The sequence below is a fragment of the Tamandua tetradactyla genome, chromosome 5 (assembly GCF_023851605.1).
Source record: "Tamandua tetradactyla isolate mTamTet1 chromosome 5, mTamTet1.pri, whole genome shotgun sequence".
Taxonomy (NCBI): domain Eukaryota; kingdom Metazoa; phylum Chordata; class Mammalia; order Pilosa; family Myrmecophagidae; genus Tamandua; species Tamandua tetradactyla.
The window spans coordinates 10,213,452-10,229,429 of NC_135331.1; the positions used below are offsets into that span (position 1 = coordinate 10,213,452).

The window sequence follows — 15,978 nt, forward strand, 5'->3', positions numbered from 1 at the left end:
CTTAAGATATTCAGCTATTTGTTTCCTGTATGTTTGTATATTTTCTATTCCTCAGTTACTCCATTACTGGCTTTTTTTTTCTTTAGTTCCTGATCAGTAGTGTAGCACATTTGATTCCCTTCTTTCCTATCTCTATATTTTTTCGTTATTTTATTAGTGGTTACCTTTATAATTACCATTAACATCTTAAACTAGTAACAACTTAGTTCAACTAGCACCAACTTTGTTTCAGTAGCACACAAATTATCTACTCCTATATATTTCCATTCCTTCCTGTTGTATTGTTACTGTTTCAGATTACATTTATACATTGTATGTCCATTAACAAAGATTTTAAATGTTATTTTACGCACTTTCCTACTAAATCACATGGGAGGAAGCAGTTACAAACCTAAAATACAATACAGAATATTATATTTACCTATGTAATTACCTTCACCAAAGTTTTTTATTTCTTCCTGTGACTCTGTGTTACTGTCTAGTGTCCTTTTATTTCTGCCTGAAGGATTTCTTTTAGCATTTTTTGTAGGGCAGGTCTTCTGGTAATGAACTCTTTCAGGTTTTGTTTATCTGTAAATGTCTTAGTTTCCTTTTCATTTTTGAAAGATAATTTTGCCAGATAAAGAAGTCTTGCTTGACAGTTCTTTTTAGGGACTTTAAATATGCCATTCCATGGTCTTCAGGCCTGCATGGTTTCTGAGGATAAATTTGCTGTTAGTCTTATTGGGGATCCCTTGTATGTGACAAATCACTTCTCTCTTGCTGCTTTCAAAATCCTCTCTATGGTTTCGGCTTTTGAAAAATTCTCTATAGCAGACCTTGGTGTAGATCTCTTAGATTCTATCCTACTTGGAGTTTTTTAGGTTTTCTAGATGTGCATTAATGTCTTTCATCAGTTTTTGGAAGTTTCAGGCCATTAGTTCTTCAAATACTTTTTCTGCCCCTTTCTCTTTTGTTCTTTGTGGCTGCCAATGATGCATATACTGGTATGCCTGATGGTATCCCACAGGTCCCTCAGGTTCTGTTTAATTTTCTTCATTTGTTGTGAAGTGGGTTCCTTGATCAGAAGCAATGCTGTGTGGAATACCGTGACAATGGATAAGGCATTCTGTAAGTTCACATATGGTAGTTTTTGTAGACGCATTGCAAAACCTGATTACTAAAACCTTCCTCTGCTGAAGTCATCCTCTGGTGAGCATTCACATGGGACACAAGTATCTTCAAGTTCTTCATGCACTCAGAAAGATCCACATACCTCTTCCCCAGACCTCTTTGTCACCAATTTTCTAATCATGCTCCTTCCAAGTCCCTGACCATCCAGCCAAATCACTAGCAACAGCCCATGAGTTAATATACAAACACACCTCTGGCCAGTTCTCCTTCCAAGAAAAATTAATAACCAGGTGCACTGCTCCAAGTTTCGCCCACTGGGAAGATTTTCCCTCATGACTGTCCTTTAAGGACATCCCAGAATGGGGTTGTACTGCTGCAGCTATCCACTTCTGGATGGCCCCTGCATGTCGTGCAGAACCATCTGTAAACCAGGCCTGAGTTTTCTCTTCCTCACTCACCCAACTGTAGGGAATTTCCCAAGAGGCCATAGCTCTGGTCAGGGAAAGAGAAGGTAATGTAGCAGGAGTGGGGGCTATGGGTATGGGCATTTGGGCCACTTCCTCATGTGACGTGAACCTTCAGGACCTTCTCGAGCCCTATCTCTAATATACCATTTCTGTTTTATGATGAAGTACTGCTGTGCATGCCCAACTTTATGGCTTGGTGGATCAGACCACACCCAGCTCATGATAGGTAACTCAGGTTCCATGGTAACTTGGTGGCCCATGGTTAAGCATTCAGTCTCTATTAAGGCCATATAGCAGGCTAAAAGCTGTTTCTCATCTGCAGCAGTTGGTAAGGATTTACTCCAAAATTCTAAGGGTCTGCATTGTGATTCTACTTTGAGTGCCTGCCAAAAACTCCTGTCAGCATCCCTGTTTGCCACAGATACTACCAGCACCACTGGATCTGCTGGATCATACGGCCCAAGTGGCAGAGCAGCTTGCACAGCAGCCTGGACCTGTCACAGAGCCTCCTCTTGTTCTAGTCCCCACTCAAAACTAGCAGCTTTTCTAGTCACTCAGTAAATGCACCAGAGTAGCATACCCAAATGAAGAATATGTTGTCTCTAAAATCCAAAGAGGCCAACGAGACATTGTGCCTCTTTTTTGGCTGTAGGAGGGACCAGATGCAACAGCTTATCCTTCACCTTAGAAGGGATATCTCCACATACCCCACACCACTGGACACCAACAAATTTCACTGAGATGGAAGGCCCTATTTTTGTTGGATTTATCTCCCATCCCCTGGTCCGCAAATGTCTTACCAATAAGTCTAGAGTAGTTGCTACGTCTTGCTCACTAGGTCCAACCAGAATGATATCATTGATATAATGGATCAGTGTGATGTTTTGTGGGAGGGAGAAATGATAAGGTCCCTGCAGACAAGACTGTAACATAGGGCTGGAGAGTTGATTTACCCCTGAGGCAGGAAGTAAAGGTATACTGCTGGCCTTGCCAGCTGAGTAAAGACTGTTCCTGCTGGTTCTTTACTGTCAGCTATTGAGAAAAAAGCATTTGCCAGATCAACAGCTGCATACCAGGTACCTGGCAATGTGTTGATTTGCTCAAGCAATGATACCACATCTGGAATAGCAGCTGCAATTGGAGTAACCACCTGGTAAAATTTAGCACAATCCACTGTCATCCTCCAAGTCCCATCTGGGACTTGTGTTCATGCACAGGCCAGATAGAAGAGTTGGATGCGGATGTGGTGGGAATCACCAACTCTGCATCCTTCAAGTCCTTAACAGTGGCACTAATCTCTGAAATCCCTCCAGTAACACAGTGTTGCTTCTGATTCATTATTTTGCTAGGTAGGGATGGTTCTAGCGGCTTCCACTTGGCCTTTCCTACCATAATAGCCCTCATGAGTCAGAGAACCAATGTGGGGATTCTCTCAGCTGCTGTGTATGTTGTTTCAAATTATGCCTTCTGGAACTGGAGAAATGACCACAGAATGGATCCAGGGACCCAATGGACCTGAGCCAAAACCCCATTAATCATATGATCTCCATAAGCCCCTACTCTGACTGGTGGACCAGAGTGACATTTTGGGTCTCCTGGAATTAGCATCACTTCTGAGCCAGTGTCTGATAATCCCCCAAATATATGATCATTTCCTTTTCCCCAATGTTCTACTTTGCTAGCTGCCAGAATGCAATACCAGAAATGGAATGGCTTTTAAAAACGGGAATTTAAAAAGTTGCTAGTTTACAGTTCTAAGGCTGAGAAAATATCCCAATTACAGCACGTCTATAGAAATGTCCATTCTAAGGCATCCAGGGAATGATACCTCAATTCACAAAGGCTGATGAAGTTGAGGGTTTCTCTCTCAAGTGGAAAGGCACGTGGCAAACACAGTCAGGGTATCTCTCTCATATGGAAAGGCACATGGTGAACATGGCATCATCTGCTAGCTTTCTCTCCTGGCTTCCTGTTTCAGGAAGCTCCCCAGGAGGCATTTTCCTTCTTCATCTCCAAAGGTTGCTGGCTGGTGGACTCTCTGCTTCTCATGGCTATGTCTTTCTCTGCTCTCTCAACAATCTGAGGGGGAAATCAAGAAATGAATTCCATTTACAATTGCAACTAAAAGAATAAAATACTTAGGAATAAATTTAACTAAAGAGACAAAAGACCTATACAAAGAAAACTACAAGAAACTGCTAAAAGAAATCACAGGAGACCTAAATAGATGGAAGGGCATACCGTGTTCATGGATTGGAAGACTAAATATAGTTAAAATGTCAATTCTACCTAAATTGATTTACAGATTCAACGCAATACCAATCAAAATCCCAACAACTTACTTTTCAGAAATAGAAAAAACAATAAGCAAATTTATCTGGAAGGGCAGGGTGCCCCGAATTGCTAAAAGTATCTTGAGGAAAAAAAACGAAGCTGGAGGTCTCATGCTGCCTGACTTTAAGGCATATTATGAAGCTACAGTGGTCAAAACAGCATGGTACTGGCATAAAGATAGATATATCGACCAATGGAATCGAATAGAGTGTTCAGATATAGACCCTCTCATCTACGGACATTTGATCTTTGATAAGGCAGTCAAGACAACTCACCTGGGACAGAACAGTCTCTTCAATAAATGGTGCCTAGAGAACTGGATATCCATATGCAAAAGAATGAAAGGGGACCCGTATCTCACACCCTATACAAAAGTTAACTCAAAATGGATCAAAGATCTAAACATCAGGTCTAAGACCATAAAACACTTAGAGGAAAAAGTAGGGAAATGTCTTATAAATCTTATAATTGGAGGTGGTTTTATAGACCTTACACCTAAAGCAAGAGCACTGAAGAAGGAAATAAATAAATGGGAACTCCTCAAAATTAAACACTTTTGTGCATCAAAGAACTTCATCAAGAAAGTAGAAAGACAGCCTTCACAATGGGAGACAATATTTGGAAATGATATATCAGATAAAGGTCTAGTATCCAGAATTTATAAAGAGATTGTTCATCTCAACAACAAAAAGACAGCCAACCCAATTACAAAATGGGAAAAAGACTTGAACAGACACCTCTCAGAAGAGGAAATACGGATGGCCAAGAGGCACATGAAGAGATGCTCAATGTCCCTGGCCATTAGAGAAATGCAAATCAAAACCACAATGAGATATCATCTCACACCCACCAGAATGGCCATTATCAACAAAACAGAAAATGACAAGTGCTGGAGAGGATGCGGAGAAAGAGGCACACTTATCCACTGTTGGTGGGAATGTCAAAGGGTGCAACCACTGTGGAAGGCAGTTTGGCGGTTCCTCAAAAAGCTGAATATAGAACTGCCATACGACCCAGCAATACCATTGCTAGGTATCTACTCAAAGGACTTAAGGGCAAAGACACAAACGGACATTTGCACACCAATGTTTATAGCAGCATTATTTACAATTGCAAAGAGATGGAAACAGCCAAAATCTCCATCAACAGAAGAGTGGCTAAACAAACTGTGGTATATACATACGATGGAATATTATGCAGCTTTAAGACAAGATAAACTTACGAACCATGTAATAACATGGATGGACCTAGAGAATATTATGCTGAGTGAATCCAGCCAAAAACTAAAGGACAAATACTGTATGGTCCCACTGATGTGAACGGACATTCGAGAATAAACTTGAAATATGTCATTGGTAACAGAGTTCAGCAGAAGTTAGAAACAGGGTAAGACAATGGGTAATTGAAGCTGAAGGGATACAGACTGTGCAACAGGACTAGATACAAAAACTCAAAAATGGACAGCACAATAATACCTAATTGTAAAGTAATCATGTTAAAACACTGAATGAAGCTGCATCTGAGCTATAGGTTTTTGTTTTGTTTTGTGTTGTTTTGTTTTGATTTTACTATTATTACTTTTATTTTTTTCTCTATATTAACATTCTATATCTTTTTCGGTTATGTTGCTAGTTCTTCTAAACCAATGCAAATGTACTAAGAAATGATGATCATGCATCTATGTGATGATGTTAAGAATTAATGATTGCATGTGTAGAATGGTATGATCTCTAAATGTTGGGTTAATTTCTTTTTTTCCGTTAATTAAAAAAAAAAAAAAAAAAAGAGAGAAGGGATAATTGGAGATGAAGGGATACAGACTGTACAACGGGACTGGATATAAAAAATCAGAAATGGACAGCACAATACTACCCAATTGTAATGCAATTATGTTAAAACACTGAATGAAGCTGCATGTGAGGTATAGGTTTTTTGTTTTTGTTTTTTTTTGTTTTTTTTCTTTCTATTATTGTTTTAATTCTTATTCTGTTGTCTTTTTATTTCTTTTTCTAAATCGATGCAAATGTACTAAGAAATGATGAATATGCAACTATGTGATGTTATTAAGAATTACTGATTGTACATGTAGATTGGAATGATTTCTAATTGTTTTGTTAATTCTTTTTTTAATTAATAAAAAAAATAAAATAAAATAAAATAAAAATAAAATGAAGGCAAAAAAAAAAAAAAAAAAAAAAATGGATCAAAGATCTAAACATCAGGTCTAAGACCATAAAACACTTAGAGGAAAAAGTAGGGAAATGTCTTATAAATCTTATAATTGGAGGTGGTTTTATAGACCTTACACCTAAAGCAAGAGCACTGAAGAAATAAATAAATAAATGGGAACTCCTCAAAATTAAACACTTTTGTGCATCAAAGAACTTCATCAAGAAAATAAAAAGACAGCCTACACAATGGGAGACAATATTCGGAAATGACATATCAGATAAAGGTCTAGTATCCAGAATTTATAAAGAGATTGTTCAACTCAACAACAAAAAGACAGCCAATCCAACTACAAAATGGGAAAAAGACTTGAACAGACACCTCTCAGAAGAGGAAATACAAATGGCCAAAAGGCACATGAGGAGATGCTCAACGTCCCTGGCCATTAGAGAAATGCAAATCAAAACCACAATGAGATATCATCTCACACCAACCAGAATGGCCATTATCAACAAAACAGAAAATGGCAAGTGCTGGAGAGGATGTGGAGAAAGAGGCACACTTATTCACTGTTGGTGGGAATGTCAAATGGTGCAACCACTGTGGAAGGCAGTTAGGCGGTTCCTCAAAAAGCTGAATATAGAATTGCCATATGACCCAGCAATACCATTGCTAGGTATCTACTCAGAGGACATAAGGGCAAAGACACAAATGGACATTGGCACACCAATGTTTATGGCAGCATTATTTACAATTGCAAGGAGATGGAAACAGCCAATATGTCCATCAACAGACGAGGGGCTAAACAAACTGTGGTATATACACACGATGGAATATTACGCAGCTTTAAGACAGAATAAACTTATGAAGTATGTAACAACATGGATGGACCTTGAGAACATTATACTGAGTGAGACTAGCCAAAAACTAAAGGACAAATACTGTATGGTCTCATTGATATGAACTGACATTAGTGAATAAACTTGGAATATTTCGTTCATAACAGAGACCATCAGGAGACAGAAATAGGGTAAGATATTGGGTAATTGGAGCTGAAGGGATACAGACTGTGCAACAGGACTGGATACAAAAACTCAGAAATGGACAGCACAATACTACCTAACTGTAATGTAATTATGTTAAAACACTGAATGAAGCTGCATGTGAGACTGATAGAGGGAGGAGGTCTGGGGACATATCGAAATCAGAAAGAAAGATAGATGTTAAAGATTGAGATGGTATAATCTAGGAATGCCTAGAGTGTATAATAATAGTGAAATGTACAAGGTACAATTTTAAAAATGTTTTTGCATGAGGAAGAACAAAGGAATGTCATTATTGCAGGGTACTGAAAATAGATGGTAATTAATATTTTAAAATGTCACCTTCTGTGTGAGACTAAAGCAAAAAATGTTTATTAGTTACAAAATTTATATTTTGACTAGTGCATTTCATAATATAACTTATGTAGATAGTTTGAAAGCCATAAGTACTTGGAATCTCAGGTAGGACATGAGATTTTGCTGGTTTGTCCAGAGTGATGCCCCGATGAATCCGAGAGTGACTCGATCAGTGAGTGGAAAAGTATCTGCAAAGCCCCCTTCAGGGAGTGGTGAAAATGGGGAGAAATTCAACTTCCCTAAGTTGAATTCTTGATATTCTCACAAGCAGTGTGGACAACCAAAGCTACAGGCTGAGCCCCTAGTCTTGGGGTTTTTTCATATGAAACTTAACCCCGCAAAGGATAGGTCAAGTCTACTTAAAATTTAGGCCTAAGAGTCACCCCCAAGAGAGCCTCTTTTGTTGCTCTGATATGGCCCCTCTCTCCAGCCAACACAACGAGCAGTCTCACCACCCTACCCCTCTCTACGTGGGACATGACTCCCAGGGGTGTGGACTTTCCTGACAATGTGGGACAGAGATCTTGGAATGAGTGGAGACTCAGCATCAAGGGACTGAGAAAAACCCTAGAATGAGCTGAGACTTAGCATCAAGGGATTGAGAAAACCTTCTCGACCAAAAGGGGGAAGAGGGAAATGAGAAAAAGTGTCAATGGCTGAGAGATTCCAAACAGAGTCAAGAGGTTACCCTGGAGGTTATTCTTACGCATTATAGATATCACCTTGTTAGTCAAGATGTAATGGAGAGGCTGGAGGGAACTGCCTGAAAATGTAGAGCTGTGTTCCAGTAGCCATGTTTCTTGAAGATGATTGTATGATATAGCTATCACAGTGTGACTGTCTGATTGTGAAAACCTTGTGTCTGATGCTCCTTTTATCTACCTTGTCAACAGACAAGTAGCGCATATGGAATAAGAATAAATAATGGGGGAACAAATGTTAAAATAAATTTAGTTTGAAATGCTAGTGACCAATGAAAGGGAGGGGTAAGGGGTATGGTATGTATAATATCTTTTTTTCTGTTTTTGTTTTGTTTCTTTTTCTGTTGTCTTTTTATTTCTTTTTCTGAATTGATGCGAATGTTCTAAGAAATGATCATGATGATGAATATGCAAGTATGTGATGATATTGTGAATTACTGATTATATATGTAGAACAGAATGACCATATGTTAAGAGTGGTGTTTTTCTTTGTTTGTTGTTAAATTTTTTTTTTAATTTAATAAATAAACAAAATTAAAAAAAAAAAAGATTAGTCGTTCCAGACAGAGGAGTGAGGGCTGTTTCCCCAGGGGAGGTGGTTACAGGGTTAGTAGGCAGCAAAGGGTTAATCTTATTAGGTGGAGGTTGGATAGCAGACTCCTCTGAGGAGACGGGAGACATGGAAGCTGTTTCCTCGAGGCAGGCTGGCGGTGGGGAAGCTCTTTCTTCAGGGCAGTACATTACAGGTCTATCTAGCAAAGACTCAGCAGATTTCAGGGATCCCATTTCCCCAAAGCCATCACTATCAAGCCACATCTCAACATCCCATATTCAGAATCCCATTCATTCAAAGCGCTTACTTTAATAGCAGACACCCTGCAAGGTTGAGATTTTAGTTTACATGGTGAATCTGCTACTCGCACAATGAGACTTTGTGTCTGGTTTTCAGAGATCTCAAGTCTGCGACCACAGGAAATAAGATTTTCTTTCAATGCACACATGGAAACTTTTACATAGTTCATACAGCACTTAAGATGCAAATCTGAAGCCTTCAGCTCATCCCTTTCTCTCATCACTGCATCCAGCATATCTAACAATCAGCCAACCTTATTATACCTCTTGATTCCACAAAACTCCACAGAGGTGTCAAAAACATTATCACCCAAAGCCTTGCCTCATATAAGCATACAATTAGCAGAATCTAATTGTGATATTTGAGTATCTCTTTTGCCAAGTCACCCCAAGGATTGTCAGTGCCATCTTGATTATTAAAAACAGTTATTGGGAAGGGCTGCCGAGACTTCCTGGAAGATGGCGGCTTAGTAAGACGCGCGGATCTTAGTTTCTTCCCCAGGACAGCTACTAGGGGAGTAGAAATGATACAGAAAGCACCCAAAGCCACAACAGAGATAAAAAAAGACAGCATACCCCATCCTGGAACGGCTGGCTGACTGAGAGAAGCAGCTCGGGTGAGATCGCCGAGGCGCGCGGGCCTCACCGGGCGGGGCGGGAAGCGGCCGGAGTTACTCCCTTCCCCCTTCCCGGGCCGGCTGGGAGAATTGGAGAGGCGGTCCCCTGAAACCAAGGTGGCTGGCGCCCACACCACGCGCAGCCCCCCGGACCAACTGAGAGAATTGGATCGGAAATCCCCAGGCCACGGAGAACGGTGACGGGTGGGGGCGGCCCTTTCCAAACCCGTGACTCCCAGGGAACGTGCACTCTCTCGGGCGGGCCGCTGCCGCTGGCGCCCTCCCGCCACGCTTGTCGCCCAGGGCCGACTAGGAAATTCGGACGGGCTCTTTCCCGGGCTGCGGCGATCAGCAACCCTCCCTGCGTTCGGACCCCGGGCCGGCTCAAGCCGCTTCGGCTAGCGAACCCCCTGGACAGCGAGAGTTTTCCAAAGTTTAAGGTCCCACAGCACCTTTTACTGGTGGGACCCGCAGACAAACGTGTGCCACGAGCACCACCTACTGGGCAGGATAAGAAAAACAGAACCCAGAGATTTCACAGAAAAATCTTCCAAACTTTTGGATCCAATACCCAGGGAAATCTGTCTAAATGCGCAGACGCCAACAGAAGATAACGGATCACGCTCAAATAATTGAAAATATGGCCCAGTCAAAGGAACAAACCAATAGTTCAAATGAGATACAGGAGCTGAGACAACTAATGCTAAATATACGAACAGAAATGGAAAACCTCTTCAAAAACGAAATCGATAAATTGAGGGAGGACATGAAGAAGACATGGGCTGATCAAAAAGAAGAAATAGAAAAACTGAAAAAACAAATCACAGAACTTATGGAAGTGAAGGACAAAGTAGAAAAGATAGAAAAAACAATGGATACCTACAATGATAGATTCAAAGAGACAGAAGATAGAATTAGTGATTTGGAGGATGGAACATCTGAATTCCAAAAACAAACAGAAACTATCGGGAAAAGAATGGAAAAATTTGAACAGGGTATCAGGGAACTCAAGGACAATATGAACCGCACAAATATACGTGTTATGGGTGTCCCAGAAGGAGAAGAGAAGGGAAAAGGAGGAGAAAAACTAATGGAAGAAATTTTCACTGAAAATTTCCCAACTCTTATGAAAGACCTAAAATTACAGATCCAAGAAGCGCAGCGCACCCCAAAGAGATTAGACCCAAATAGGCGTTCTCCAAGACACTTACTAGTTAGAATGTCAGAGGTCAAAGAGAAAGAGAGGATCTTGAAAGCAGCAAGAGAAAAACAATCCATCACATACAAGGGAAACCCAATAAGACTATGTGTAGATTTCTCAGCAGAAACCATGGAGGCTAGAAGACAGTGGGATGATATATTTAAATTACTAAAAGAGAAAAACTGCCAACCAAGACTCCTATATCCAGCAAAATTGTCCTTCAAAAATGAGGGAGAAATTAAAACATTCTCAGACAAAAAGTCACTGAGAGAATTTGTGACCAAGAGACCAGCTCTGCAAGAAATACTGAAGGGAGCACTAGAGTCAGAACCGAAAAGACAGAAGAGAGAGGTATGGAGAAGAGTGTAGAAAGAAGGAAAGTCAGATATGATATATATAATACAAAAGGCAAAATGGCAGAGGAAAATATTATCCAAACAGTAATAACACTAAATGTTAATGGACTGAATTCCCCAATCAAAAGACATAGATTGGCAGAATGGATTAAAAAACAGGATCCTTCTATATGCTGTCTACAGGAAACACATCTTAGACCCAAAGATAAACATAGGTTGAAAGTGAAAGTTTGGGAAAAGATATTTCATGCAAATAACAACCAGAAAATAGCAGGAGTGGCTATACTAATATCCAACAAGTTAGACTTCAAATGTAAAACAGTTAAAAGAGACAAAGAAGGACACTATATACTAATGAAAGGAACAATTAAACAAGAAGACATAACAATCATAAATATTTATGCACCGAACCAGAATGCCCCAAAATACGTGAGGAATACACTGCAAACACTGAAAAGGGAAATAGACACAAATACCATAATAGTTGGAGACTTCAATTCCCCACTCTCATCAATGGACAGAACATCTAGACAGAAGATCAATAAAGAAATAGAGAATCTGAATATTACTATAAAGGAGCTAGACTTAACAGACATTTATAGGACATTACATCCCACAACAGCAGGATACACCTTTTTCTCAAGTGCTCATGGATCATTCTCAAAGATAGACCATATGCTGGGTCACAAAGCAAGTCTTAACAAATTTAAAAAGATTGAAATCATACACAACACTTTCTCGGATCATAAAGGAATGAAGTTGGAAATCAATAATAGGCAGAATGCCAGAAAATTCACAAATACCTGGAGGCTCAACAACACACTCTTAAACAACGAGTGGGTCAAAGAAGAAATTGCAAGAGAAATTAGTAAATACCTCGAGGCAAATGAAAATGAAAACACAACATATCAAAACTTATGGGATGCAGCAAAGGCAGTGCTAAGAGGGAAATTTATTGCCCTAAATGCCTATATCAGAAAAGAAGAAAAGGCAAAAATGCAGGAATTAACTGTTCAATTGGAAGAACTGGAGAAAGAACAGCAAACTAATCCCAAAGCAAGCAAAAGGAAAGAAATAACAAAGATCAGAGCAGAAATAAATGAAATTGAAAATATGAAAACAGTAGAGAAAATCAATAAGACCAGAAGTTGGTTCTATGAGAAAATCAATAAGATTGATGGGCCCCTATCAAGATTGACAAAAAGAAGAAGAGAGAGGATGCAAATAAATAAGATCAGAAATGGAAGAGGAGACATAACTACTGACCTCACAGAAATAAAGGAGGTAATAACAGGATACTATGAACAACTTTACGCTAATAAATACAACAATTTAGATGAAATGGACGGGTTCCTGGAAAGACATGAACAACCAACTTTGACTCAAGAAGACATAGATGACCTCAACAAACCAATCACAAGTAAAGAAATTGAATTAGTCATTCAAAAGCTTCCTAAAAAGAAAAGTCCAGGACCAGATGGCTTCACATGTGAATTCTACCAAACGTTCCAGAAAGAATTAGTACCAATTCTCCTCAAACTCTTCAACATAATCGAAGTGGAGGGAAAACTGCCTAATTCATTCTATGAAGCCAACATCACCCTCATACCAAAACCAGGAAAAGATATTACAAAAAAAGAAAACTACAGACCAATCTCTCTAATGAATACAGACGCAAAAGTCCTCAATAAAATTCTAGCAAATCGTATCCAACAACACATTAAAAGAATTATACATCATGACCAAGTAGGATTCATCCCAGGTATGCAAGGATGGTTCAACGTAAGAAAATCAATTAATGTAATACACCATATCAACAAATCAAAGCAGAAAAATCACATGATCATCTCAATTGATGCAGAGAAGGCATTCGACAAGATTCAACATCCTTTCCTGTTGAAAACACTTCAAAAGATAGGAATACAAGGGAACTTCCTTAAAATGATAGAGGGAATATATGAAAAACCCACAGCTAATATCATCCTCAATGGGGAAAAATTGAAAACTTTCCCCCTAAGATCAGGAACAAGACAAGGATGTCCACTATCACCACTATTATTCAACATTGTGTTGGAGGTTCTAGCCAGAGCAATTAGACAAGAAAAAGAAATACAAGGCATCAAAATTGGAAAGGAAGAAGTAAAACTCTCACTGTTTGCAGACGATATGATACTATACGTCGAAAACCCGGAAAAATCCACAACAAAACTACTAGAGCTAATAAATGAGTACAGCAAAGTAGCAGGTTACAAGATCAACATTCAAAAATCTGTAGCATTTCTATACACTAGTAATGAACAAGCTGAGGGGGAAATCAAGAAACGAATCCCATTTACAATTGCAACTAAAAGAATAAAATACCTAGGAATAAATTTAACTAAAGAGACAAAAAACCTATATAAAGAAAACTACAAAAAACTGCTAAAAGAAATCACAGAAGACCTAAATAGATGGAAGGGCATACCGTGTTCATGGATTGGAAGACTAAATATAGTTAAGATGTCAATCCTACCTAAATTGATTTACAGATTCAATACAATACCAATCAAAATCCCAACAACTTATTTTGCAGAAATAGAAAAACCAATAAGCAAATTTATCTGGAAGGGCAGGGGGCCCCGAATTGCTAAAAACATCTTGAGGGAAAAAAACGAAGCTGGAGGTCTCGCGCTGCCTGACTTTAAGGCATATTATGAAGCCACAGTGGTCAAAACAGCATGGTATTGGCATAAAGATAGATATATCGACCAATGGAATCGAATAGAGTGCTCAGATATAGACCCTCTCATCTATGGACATTTGATCTTTGATAAGGCAGTCAAGCCAACTCACCTGGGACAGAGCAGTCTCTTCAATAAATGGTGCCTAGAGAACTGGATATCCATATGCAAAAGAATGAAAGAGGACCCGTATCTCACACCCTATACAAAAGTTAACTCAAAATGGATCAAAGATCTAAACATTAGGTCTAAGACCATAAAACACTTAGAGGAAAATGTTGGGAGATATCTTATGGATCTTACAACTGGAGGCGGTTTTATGGACCTTAAACCTAAAGCAAGAGCACTGAAGAAGGAAATAAATAAATGGGAACTCCTCAAAATTAAACACTTTTGTGCATCAAAGAACTTCATCAAGAAAGTAGAAAGACAGCCTTCACAATGGGAGACAATATTTGGAAATGATATATCAGATAAAGGTCTAATATCCAGAATTTATAAAGAGATTGTTCATCTCAACAACAAAAAGACAGCCAACCCAATTACAAAATGGGAAAAAGACTTGAACAGACACCTATCAGAAGAGGAAATACAAATGGCCAAAAGGCACATGAAGAGATGCTCAATGTCCCTGGCCATTAGAGAAATGCAAATCAAAACCACAATGAGATATCATCTCACACCCACCAGAATGGCCATTATCAACAAAACAGAAAATGACAAGTGCTGGAGAGGATGCGGAGAAAGAGGCACACTTATCCACTGTTGGTGGGAATGTCAAATGGTGCAACCACTGTGGAAGGCAGTTTGGCGGTTCCTCAAAAAGCTGAATATAGAATTGCCATACGACCCAGCAATACCATTGCTGGGAATATACTCAAAGGACTTAAGGGCAAAGACACAAACGGACATTTGCACACCAATGTTTATAGCAGCGTTATTTACAATTGCAAAGAGATGGAAACAGCCGAAATCTCCATCAACAGAAGAGTGGCTAAACAAACTGTGGTATATACATACGATGGAATACTATGCAGCTTTAAGACAGGATAAACTTATGAAGCATGTAATAACATGGATGGACCTAGAGAACATTATGCTGAGTGAGTCTAGCCAAAAACTAAAGGACAAATACTGTATGGTCCCACTGATGTGAACAGACATTCGAGAATAAATTTGGAATATGTCCTTGATAACAGAGTCCAGCAGGAGGTAGAAACAGGGTAAGATAATGGCCAATTGGAGTTGAAGGGATACAGACGGTGTAACAGGACTAGATACAAAAACTCAAAAATGGACAGCACAATAATACCTAATTGTAAAGTAATCATGTTAAAACACTGAATGAAGCTGCATCTGAGCTATAGATTTTTGTTTTGTTTTCTTTTGTTTTGTTTTGATTTTACTATTATTACTTTTATTTTTTTCTCTATATTAACATTCTATATCTTTTTCGGTTATGTTGCTAGTTCTTCTAAACCAATGCATATGTACTAAGAAATGATGATCATGCATCTATGTGATGATGTTAAGAATTAATGATTGCATATGTAGAATGGTATGATCTCTAAATGTTGGGTTAATTTCTTTTTTTCCGTTAATTAAAAAAAAAAAAAAGAGAGAGAAGGGGCAATTGGAGCTGAAGGGATACAGACTGTACAACGGGACTGGATATAAAAACTCAGAAATGGACAGCACAATACTACCCAATTGTAATGCAATTATGTTAAAACACTGAATGAAGCTGCATGTGAGGTATAAGTTTTTTGTTTTTGTTTTTGTTTTTTTTTCTTTTTTTTCTTTCTATTATTGTTTTAATTCTTATTCTGTTGTCTTTCTATTTCTTTTTCTAAATCGATGCAAATGTACTAAGAAATGATGATTATGCAACTATGTGATGTTATTAAGAATTACTGATTGTACATGTAGATTGGAATGATTTCTAATTGTTTTGTTAATTCTTTTTTTAATTAATAAAAAATAAAATAAAATAAAATAAAAAAATAAAAAAATAAAACAGTTATTGGTGTCTCTGAGTCAAGTCAGAG

At 38.7% G+C, this 15,978-nt stretch overlaps 1 long non-coding RNA gene across 5 annotated transcripts in view; it reads right to left on the reverse strand.

Annotated features, from left to right (window-relative positions):
- The window catches only part of LOC143683588 (uncharacterized), a 64,281-nt gene that overhangs the window by 23,476 nt on the left and 24,827 nt on the right, over window positions 1-15,978 (reverse strand). For all 5 annotated transcript variants that reach the window (XR_013175548.1, XR_013175547.1, XR_013175546.1 and 2 more), the window contains one exon: window positions 3,409-3,659. This is a non-coding gene — a long non-coding RNA (uncharacterized LOC143683588). The remainder of the gene's footprint in view (window positions 1-3,408; window positions 3,660-15,978) is intronic.